The sequence below is a fragment of the Ovis aries genome, chromosome X (assembly GCF_016772045.2).
Source record: "Ovis aries strain OAR_USU_Benz2616 breed Rambouillet chromosome X, ARS-UI_Ramb_v3.0, whole genome shotgun sequence".
NCBI lineage: Eukaryota > Metazoa > Chordata > Mammalia > Artiodactyla > Bovidae > Ovis > Ovis aries.
In genome coordinates this window covers 47,931,767-47,940,685 of record NC_056080.1, presented here as the reverse complement: position 1 = coordinate 47,940,685, position 8,919 = coordinate 47,931,767, and the positions used below count along the sequence as shown (strand labels likewise).

The 8,919-nt window shown below is 41.0% G+C and overlaps 1 pseudogene; it reads right to left on the bottom strand.

The window, feature by feature from the left end:
- Nucleotides 1–2,743: 2,743 nt before the first annotated feature.
- Nucleotides 2,744–8,919, bottom strand: part of LOC101105556 (importin subunit alpha-4-like) — a 48,145-nt pseudogene continuing 41,969 nt past the window's right edge.

The window sequence follows — 8,919 nt, the reverse complement described above, 5'->3', positions numbered from 1 at the left end:
AATAGGGCTTACTGTTCTCAAAAATTAGGTATAACAGCAAAAGCATTACCATCCATAGCTAAAGTTATTCCTCGAGCCCTAGCTTGTGAGGCAGATAATAAAAGTGTCAATTACTGGTAGATGAAGTAGGGCTTCTCAAACTTATCAGTTTAATCAATAAATAAGTTTTTTTTTTAAGTTACTTTTTTGTGTCAGTTCCACGAAGGAAAATCATTTGATTTGTACTTTAAAATTTATTATTCCACTTAAAGAGTATGAAATATGTTTATGGAGGACATTGATGGACTTCAGATCAGACTGCACCTCTTTAAATTCTTCCAACATGTGTGTGTATGTGTCATACAAAAACGTCTTGATCCATAGCACACAATTTCCCAAAGGAATATCAAGTGGGCAGCTGACATGCCACCACTTCACTTCAGTTCAGTTGCTCAGTCGTGTCAAACTCTTTGGACTGCAGCACCCATGGACTGCAGCACACCAGGCTTCCCTGTCCCTCACCAAATTCTGGAGCTTACTCAAGCTCATGTCCATGTAGTCAGTGATGCTATCCAACCATCTCATCCTCTGTCATCCCCTTCTCCTCCTGCCTCCAATCATTCCCAATATCAGGGCCTTTTCAAATGAGTCAGTTATTTGCATCAGGTGGCCAAAGTATTGGAGTTTCAGCTTCAGCATCAGTCCTTCCAATGAACATTCAGGACTGATTTCCTTTAGGATGGACTGGTTGGATCTCCTTGCAATCCAAGGGACTCCCAAGAGTCTTCTCCAACACCACAGCTCAAAAGCATCAATTTTTCAGTGCTTAGCTTTCTTTATAATCCAACTCTCACATTCATACATGACTACTGGAAAAACTAAAGCTTTGACTATATGAACCTTTGTTGGCAAAGTAATGTCTCTGCTTTAAAATATGCTGCAAATGTTGGTCATAATTTTTCTTCCAAGACACAAACATCTTTTATTTATTTATTTTTTTACTTTACAATATTGTATTGGTTTTGCCATACTTGAACATGAATCTGCCACGGGTGTACATGTGTTCCCAATCCTGAACCCCTCTCCCACCTCCCTCCCATACCATCCCTCTGGGTCATCCCAGTGCACCAGCCCCAAGCATCCTGTATCCTGCATCAAACCTAGACTGGTGATTCGTTTCTTATATTATACATGGTTCAATGCCATAGCTGCAGTCACCATCTGCAGTGACTTTGGAGCCCCCAAAAATAGTCAGTCACTGTTTTCATTGTTTCCCCTTCTATTTGCCATGAAGTGATGGGATCAGATGTCATGATTTTAGTTTTCTGAATGTTGAGTTTTAAGCCAACTTTTCCACTCTCATCTTTCACTTTCATTAAGAGGCTCTTTAGTTTTTCTTCACTTTCTGCCATAAGGGTGGTGCCATCTGCATACCTGAGGTTATTGATATTTCTCCTAGCAATCTTGATTCCAGCTTGTGCTTCTTCCAGGCCAGCATTTCTCATGATGTACTCTGCATATAAGTTAAATAAGCAGGGTGACAATATACAGTCTTGATGTACTCCTTTCTTGATTTGGAGCCAGTCTGTTGTTCCATGTCCAGTTCTAACTGTTGCTTCCTGACCTGCATACAGATTTCTCAAGAGGCAGGTCAGGTGGTCTGTATTCCCATCTCTTGAAGAATTTTCCTCAGTTTGTTGTTATCCATACAGTCAAAAGCTTTGGCATAGTCAATAAAGCAGAAATAGATGTTTTTCTGGAACTCTCTCTTTTTCAATGTTCCAATGAATGTTGGTAATTTGACCTCTGGTTCCTCTGCCTTTTCTAAATCCAGGTTGAACATCTGGAAGTTAATGGTTCACATACTTTTGAAGCCTGGCTTGGAGAATTTTGAGCATTACTTTACTAGCATGTGAGATGAGTACAATTGTGCAGCAGTTTGAGCCTTCTTTGACATTGCTTTTCTTTGGGATTGGAATGAAAATTGACGTTTTCCAGTCCTGTGGCCACTGCTGAATTTTCCAAATTTGCCGGCATATTGAGTGCAGCACTTTCACAGCATAATCTTCCAGGATTTGAAACAGCTCAACTGGAATTCCATCACCTCCACTAGCTTTGTTCATAGTGATGTTTCCTAAGGCCAACTTGACTTCACATTCCAGGATGTCTGGCTCTAGGTGAGTGCCCATACCATCGTGGTTATCTGGGTCATAAAGGTCTTTTTTGTATAGTTCTTCTGTGTATTTTTGCCACTTCTTCTTAATATTTTCTGCTACTGTTAGGCCCATACTATTTCTGTCCTTTATTGTGCCCATTTTTACATGAAATGTTCCCTTGGTATCTCTAATTTTCTTGAAGAGATCGCTAGTCTTTCCCTTTGTATTGTCTTCCTCTATTTCTTTTCATTGATCGCAGAGGAAGGCTTTTTTACAATCTCTCCTTGGTATTTTCTGGAATAGCAAAGCTACCACCTCAGAATATTTTAAACTGGTTACTGCACTTGTCAGCATGTGGCACCAGGGAACAGGGAAAATAGGGTAGTTGAGGTTGTTAAAGAATTCTAAAACAGTTTAAGCAATCATATGCCTTTATAGTCCACTTGATTAGTGACTTTTGGCATTTGCAGAGTGATTGAGACATGGCTTGCTTTAGAAGCATCAAAACAAGGGGGCATGTATATTTTGGAGCCTTTTCTAGTTGTTGTTTTTGTTACTTGGTAGCCATTTGGTGGTGCTTCACATTGATTGTGGGAAACATGCTGCACTCAATTGAACTCAAAAATAAATTCTTTTGTTTGAAGGTTGGCTGTTGGATCAAAGTTGTAAGTAACTCCTTGTGTTGCTTCACAATGAGGCTAGGATTTTCACCAATATCGTTGCCAGAGAAATACTGATCTATGATTTCAAATGCTAAATATATGTCTTCATTTTTATATTGCTGTAAAACTTCTCCAAACCACTGCATTCTTTATTACTTCAGCTATCATGCTTGCTTCATCACTAGCCATTATAGACCATCTAAAACCACCTGAAAAACTTGAGAATCTTTTACTGAAAGTAAATTAGAGAAAGGCAGTATTGTGCTGTACTCAACTTGATATTTTTTGCCACTTATTATTAAGTTGCTAATTGCTCCCAAAGCTCCCTTTTGTGTTCCAAAGTCCCCCCTTAGCAAGCTGATAAATAATCATAGGATTAATCCAGCATCTATTACAGCTTGAACTTTTTGCTGGTTGCCTGCTGTAATGTTGGAAAGGAATCACACTGCTTCCTTATTTATCTTCTCCTTTGGAAGTGATAAGATATTTGGAAATGTGACAGGACATTGCAGTTGAGAACAACCTGGGTCTGCTCGTTGGCACCTGTCCCTATGTTGCCAACTGCTCTGAGTGATGCTGTTTGAACTTTCATTTTCTGATGGCTCAGAAGGGGCACAATAAATGCCACAGCCCTTGAATCAATAACCATCTGTATCTGCTCTTTAACTCCATCTATAAGATGTGACAGCACCCAAGCAGTATTCACAAGAGTGTCTATGTCCATATGATATATTAAGACACACAATCCTGGCAAAATCTCCAGACTCTCTCCATAGGTGATGGAGTCAGTCCTTATTTCTGCAGAGACTGAAAATAACCCATAAGACATTCCAAAAGAAGGCAATAGAAGATGGCAGAGGAATAGGATGGTGAGACCAATTTCTCCCCCACAAATTCATTAAAAGAACATTTAAACACTTAGTAAATTCCACAAAACAACTTCTGAATGCCGGCAGAGGACATCAGGCACCCAGAAAAGCAGGTAGTAAAAAAATATAAAAGACAAAAAAGGAGACAAAAGAGGTAGGGATGGAGCTCCATCCCGAGAAGGGAGTCTTAAAAAGAGAGAAGTTTCCAAACACCAGGAACTCTCACTGCCGAGTCTGTGGCGAGCCTTGGAAGCACAGAGGGCAACATAACTAGGAGGAAAAATAAATAAATAATTTAAACCCACAGATTAGGAGCCCAATGGAAACTCCCCCAGTGGAGAAGCAGCACAGATGCCTGCATCTGCCACTAGCAAGTGGGGACTGGGCAGGGAGGGGCAGGCTGTATTGCTTAGAGTAGGGACCAGGCCTGAATGCCCCGAGGGCAATCTGAAGGAACTAACTTGGGCTAGCAAACCAGACTGTGGGATAGCTACCACGCAAAAAGCCCTAACCTAAGACACCGCCAGGCCCACACACAGAACAAAGGACTGAACAGAACTAGCTGGCTTCAGACCATCCCCCTCTGGTGACAGGCAGCCAGAGCCAGAAGAGGGCAACTGCAGCCCCAGAGAGACATTATCTACCAAACTGCAAGCAGGCTTCTTTGCTAACTAAGACTCCCTGGGGTTCTGGACAGTCAACATTCGCCTGAGAAGGTGCGCCAGTTGTACACCCAGAAAAATGAATGGCAAGGATGGGGGAGGTGAAAAGTCACAGCGACCACACTCGCCAAACACCTCATCACCTGAGCTGCTCGGACCTAGGAAGGGTACAAAACGCAGGCCAAACCGAGTCTCCACCTCTGAGGACAACCCAAGTGCCTGAACCTGAGCAGATTAGACCTGGGAGGTGCATGCAGCACAGGGCTGGCCTCGGATGGTTCCTGGCGGAGCAACCTAGAGCCTGAGCTGTGTAGGCAGAGAGGGCACACGCGCCATGAGCGGGGGCAGGCCCAGTGTGTCTGAGACACTGTGAGCACATGCCAGTGTTATTTGTTTGCAGTGTCCCTCCCTCCCTACAGCGCGACTGAAAAAGTGAGCCTAAAAATAGTGTCCACCACTGCCCCCCTTGTGTCAGGGTGGAAATTAGACACTGGAGACCAGCAAACAGAAGCTAAAACAGGGAACCACCTTAGAAGTGACCATTGCAATAGATGAAAACCCTGTAGTTAGTACTGACTACATAAGAAGGGGCCTATAGATCTTTAGAAATATAAGCTGGACTAAGGAACTATCCGAAAATGAACTGACCCCACACTGCCCACAACAACACCAGAGAAAGTCCTAGATATATTTTTACAATTTTTATAATCATTGTTTTTTTCTTTTTTAAAGAAACTTTAGATCCTCTATTACTCCTTTAATTTTCATTTTTATAACCTACTATTACTTAAAAAAACACACTATTTTTTTTAGCAAACTTCATATATATATATTTAAATAATTTTTGTGATTTTTTTTCTTCTTATTTTCTTTAATATTGTAATTTTCAAAATCCAACCTCTACTTTAGATTTTTAATCTTTACTTTTTGGTATATGTTATCAATTTTATACCTTTAATAACCCAATCTTCAGTACACATTTTTACTTGGAAGTGAGATTACTGGCTTGACTGCTCTCTCCCCCTTTGGAATCTCCTTTTTCTCCAGCAGATCGCATCTGTCTCATCCCTCCCCCTTCTCTTCTCTACCTAACTCTGTGAATCTCTTTGTGTTCCAGATGGTGGAGAACACTTAGGGAACTGATTACTGACTGGATCTGTCTCTCTCCTTTTGATTCCCTCCTTTTATCCTCCTGGCCACCTCTGTCTCCTTCCTCCCTCTTGTCTTCTCTGTATAACTCCGTGAACATCTCTCAGCGGTCCAGACTGTGGAGCACACATAAGGAACTCATTACTGGCTAACATGCTCTCTCCTCTTTTAATTCCACCTCATGTCATTTGGGTCAACTCTAACTCCCTCCTCCCTCTTCTCTTCTCCATGTAACTCTGTGAATCTCTCTGGATGTCCCTCACCATGGAGAAACTTTTCATCTTCAAACTAGATGTTTTATCACTGGAGCTGTATAGGAGAAGTCTTGAGACTACTGTAAAAATAAGACTGAAAACCAAAAGCAGGAGGCTTAAGTCCAAATCCTGAGAACACCAGAGAATTCCTGACTCCAGGGAACATTAATTGATAGGAGCTCATCAAATGCCTCCACACCTGCACTGAAACGAAGAACCACCCAAGGCCCAACAAGTTCCAAAGCAAGACATACCATACAAATTCTCCAGAAACACAGGAACACAGCCCTGAGCTTCAATATACAGGCTGCCCAAAGTTACCCCAAAACCATCGACATCTCATAACTCATTACTGGACACTTCATTGCACCCCAGAGAGAATAAATCCAGCTCCACTCACCAGAACACTGACACAAGCTTCCCTAACCAAGAAACCTTGACAAGCCACCTGTACAACATAACACACAGCGAGGAAACTCCACAATAAAGAGTACTCCACAAACTGCCAGAATACAGAAGGGCCACCCCAAACTCAGCAATATTAACAAGATGAAGAGACAGAGGTATATCCAGCAGGTAAAGGAACAGGATAAATGCCCACCAAACCAACACAAGAGGAAGAGATAGGGAATCTACCTGATAAAGAATTCTGAATAATGATAGTGAAAATGATCCAAAATCTTGAAATCAAAATGGAATCACAGATAAATAGCCTGGAGACAAGGATTGAGAAGATGCAATAAAGTTTTAACAAGGACCTAGAAGAAATAAAAAAGTCAATATATAATGAATAATGCAATAAATGAGATCAAAAGCACTCTGGAGGCAACAAATAGTAGAATAACAGAGGCAGAAGATAAGACCTGTGAAGTAGAAGATAGAATGGTAGAAATTAATGAATCAGAAAGGAAAGAAGAAAAATGAATTAAAAGAAATGAGGACAATCTCAGAGACCTCCGGGACAATATTAAACCCTCCAACATTTGAATCATAGGAGTCCCAGAAGACGAAGACAAAAAGAAAGACCATGAGAAAATACTTGAGGAGATAATAGTTGAAAACTTCCCTAAAATGGGGAAGGAAATAATCACCCAAGTCCAAGAAACCCAGAGAGTCCCAAACAGGATATATCCAAGGTGAAACACCCCAAGACACATATTAATCAAATTAACAAAGATCAAACACAAAGAACAAATATTAAAAGCAGCAAGGGAAAAACAACAAATAACACACAAGGGGATTCCCATAAGGATAATAGCTGATCTTTCTATAGAAACACTTCAGGCCAGGAGGGAATGGCAAGACATACTGAAAGGGATGCAAGAAAATAACCTACAGCCCAGATTACTGTACCCAGCAAAGATCTCATTCAAATATGAAGGAGAAATCAAAAGCTTTACAGACAAGCAAAAGCTGAGAGAAATCAGCAGCACCGAACCAGCTTTCCAACAAATGCTAAAGGATCTTCTCTAGACAGGAAACACAAAAAGGGTGTATAACCTCGAACGCAAAACAATAAAGTAAATGGCAACGGGATCATACTTATCAAAAAACCAATACAATATTATAAAGTAATTAACCTTCAATTAAAATAAATAAATTTATATTTTTTTAAAATAATAATTACCTTAAATATAAATGGGTTGAATGCCTCAACCAAAAGACAAAGACTGGCTGAATGGATACAAAAACAAGTCCCCTATATATGTTGTCTACAAGAGACCCACCTCAGAACAAAGAACACATACGGACTGAAAGTGAAGGGCTAGAAAAGGATATTCCATGCAAATAGAGACCAAAAGAAAGCAGGAGTTGCAATACTCATATCAGATAATATAGACTTTAAAACAAAGGCTGTGAAAAGAGGCAAAGAAGGACACTACATAATGATCAAAGGATCAATCCAAGAAGAAGATATAAATATATATGCACCCAACATAGGAGCACTGCAACTCAGTTCAGTTCAGTTCAGTTCAGTCGCTTAGTCGTGTCCGTCTCTTTGCGATCCCATGAATGACAGTACGCCAGGCCTCCCTGTCCATCACCAACTCCCAGGGTTCACTCAGACTCACGTCCATGGAGTCAGTGATGCCATCCAGCCATCTCATCCTTTGTCGTCCCCTTCTCCTCCTGCCCCCAATCCCTCCCAACATCAGTCTTTTCCAATGAGTCAACTCTTCACATGAGATGGCCAAAGTACTGGAGTTTCAACTTCAGTATCATTCCCTCCAAAGAAATCTCAGGGCTGATCTCTTTCACAATGGACTGGTTGAATATCCTTGCAGTCCAAGGGACTCTCAAGAGTCTTTTCCAACATCACAGTTCAAAACCATCAATTCTTTGGTGCTCAGCTTTCTTCACAGTCCAACTCTCACATCCATACATGACTACTGGAAAAACCATAGCCTTGACTAGACAGATCTTTTTTGGCAAAGTAATGTCTCTGCTTTTGAATATGCTATCTAGGTTGGTCATAACTTTTCTTCCAAGGAGTAAGTGTCTTTTAATTTCATGGCTGCAGTCACCATCTGCAGTGATTCGGGAGCCCCCCAAAAATAAAGTCTGCCTCTCTTTCCACTGTTTCCCCATCTATTTCGATGAAGTGATGGGGCCAGATGCCATGATCTTCGTTTTCTAAGTGTTGAGCTTTAAATCAACTTTTCTACTCTCCTCTTTCACTTTCATCAGGAGACTTTTTAGTTCCTCTTTACTTTCTGCCATACGGGTGGTGTCATCTGCATATCTGAGGTTATTGATATTTCTCCCAACAATCTTGATTCCAGCTTGTGTTTCTTCCAGTCCAGTGTTTCTCATTATGTACTCTGCATATAAGTTAAATAAGCAGGGTGACAATATACAGCCTTGATTTTCCTATTTGGAACCAGTCTGTTGTTCCATGTCCCGTTCTCACTGCTGCTTCCCGACCTGCATACAGATTTCTTAAGAGGCAGGTCTGGTGGTCTGATATGCCCATCTCTTTCAGAATTTTCCACAGTTTATTGTGTTCCACACAATCAAAAGCTTTGGCTTAGTCAATAAAGCAGAAATAGATGTTTTCCTGGAACTCTCTTGCTTTTTCCATGATCCAGCAGACGTTGGCAATTTGATCTCTGGTTCCTCTGACTTTTTTAAAACCAGCTTGAACATCTGGAAGCTCACAGTTCACATATTGCTGAAGCCTGGCTTGG